Below are 2143 nucleotides of genomic sequence, written 5' to 3'. Positions count from 1 at the left end.
AAAAAAAAAAAAAAAAAAAAAAAAACCAGAAACAAACAAAAACCAAAACCTTCCGTGTTTGAATAACTGCAAATTCCTTCTGGGAGGGGCAGACCCAACTTCAGGATACTCTGACTGTGCCTTATCTTCTTTAGGGGAGTGCAAAGTAAACAATCTGGAGCAGTTAATGGTTAGTCAGCTCTGAAACTGCTGATGCCAAGAAGCAATAAAAAGGTGATTCCGGTGAACCGAGGAAAGCAGTGCAAAGAACTGAGAGCATGTGATTCAGCCAGTTTGAGCAAATAACCCACATGACTGACATTTACAAATATTTAAGCCTCTGACATCTATGAAATAGGATTAGCACCCCACTTTACAGATGACAGAATTGAGATGCAGAGAATTGGGTTGACTTTCCTGGTGTCATATGAAAGTGGAAGAATTAGAACTTAAACTGTCTGATTCATATAGGTCAATGCTAGTTCAATATTTATTCACTTAGAAGGCAGTGTCTGCTCATATTAGTCACACTGAGCTAGGTCTTATGGGTACACATTCCTCTGGAGGTGTTATTTGATCGTTAGGAACTTGGAATATAAAGGAAAGACACACATGTCAGCAAACATTACAAAACATTGTGATATACGCCAGAATAAGGTAAGCACTGAGGGAATCCCAACCACAAGGGATTCGGGTCTAGAGGTCTTGATATTGGAAAGCAGATTTGAATTTAGATCAAATGAATTCTGGAACAAGAGGTTATAAAACACTTGGAAGAAAAAAGTTTCTCTTTTTTCCTATTGCAAAGCTGTTTCCCTAAGAAAAATAAAAGTATGATTAAATCAAATATTTAGAGTACATATACAATATTTAGAGTATATTTATAATTTCCTTATCAAGGAAGCCACTGGTAATATATTGGTGTGTATTTTTTCCAGTTAGAGTGAGGCATTTTGGTTTAAAACGTGGTTCTGAACCTGTGGGTTGTGACCCCTTTCAGTCAAATGCTCTCATAGGGAGAGCATATCAGATATTTATATTACAATTCATAACAATAGCAAAATTACACTTAGGATGTAGAAACAAAATAATTTCATTGTTTGGGGTCACCACAACATGTGGAACTGTACTAAAGTTTTGTGGTATTAAAAACGAGGCTGAGAACCACTAATTTAAAGTTTCCAGAATAAATTCTAAGATGTAACTATGGAAATAGCTAAAATTAGTGGAAATCGAGGTCACAGTCATTGAAGAGGTCAGGGAATTAAGACTGGATTGTTTAGTGTGATCATCTTGACAGGCAAATAGAACTGTTTGCTGTTCTGTTCTGTTCTATGCTGGGTGTTGAGCCCAGGGCCTGAAGCATGCTGGATGAGCAGTCACTGCACTCCTGGGTCCCCGGTCATGTACATGGACGTGAAAGTCAGGCTTTGAAGTACGGAGGGGTCTGTGCGCTTCATTTCCATTCATCTCTTTGTCTCTAGTATCTTATAGCTATTTAAGTGATATTTAAGTGAAGACAGTTATAGGAAAGTGCCTAAGATTTGATTTTAGGTGTGGTGTGGTGTGTGTGTGTGTGGGGGGGTGGTGGGTCAAGTAGCAAGATTTACAGCAAACTCTAGTTGAGACATCTGTGAAAAGACTATACTAAATGTTTTATTTAACTTGATCATATGAGGAAAAGTAGTCTCTGAGAACTGCCTTGTGTAAAAGAGATAGTGACTTTGGTGGTTATATGACTTCCTGCATGAGGCTGGGTAACACCCTTTTCCAAATACCTTAAGAAATGTATCCAGAGTTGGGCAGTGGTGGTCTATGTTTTTAATCACAGAACTTTGGAGGCAGAGGCAGCCGGATCTGGATCTCTGAGACTTCAAGGCCAGTTGGTCTATGCAGTAAGTTCTAGGACTGCCAGGACGATGTAGAGAAATCCAGACTCAAAAAAAAAAAAAACCTTTATCCAGTTTTATACTTATTTTTGCAATCATACTAAATGATAAAATGGATGGAGATATACATGTGTACAAACACATATACACAAACATCTGTATACTTATACCTTTGCTCTGAGTATGTATGCATCTATCTTGTCTGTCTATCTTACCTACACCTACCAAGAAGAGAGAGAAACTGATACTTCTGGAAAATAGTCCAAAATATGACT

The 2143-nt window shown here is 37.8% G+C and overlaps 1 protein-coding gene across 1 annotated transcript in view; it reads left to right on the top strand.

Annotated features, from left to right (window-relative positions):
• Positions 1-2143, top strand: part of C8H11orf80 (chromosome 8 C11orf80 homolog) — a 112415-nt gene that overhangs the window by 65983 nt on the left and 44289 nt on the right.

The sequence above is a fragment of the Microtus ochrogaster genome, chromosome 8, assembly GCF_000317375.1.
Source record: "Microtus ochrogaster isolate Prairie Vole_2 chromosome 8, MicOch1.0, whole genome shotgun sequence".
In the NCBI taxonomy this organism is placed as follows: Eukaryota; Metazoa; Chordata; class Mammalia; order Rodentia; family Cricetidae; genus Microtus; species Microtus ochrogaster.
Note: the sequence above shows the minus strand (reverse complement) of the source record. Positions and strands in the feature narration are given on the sequence as shown.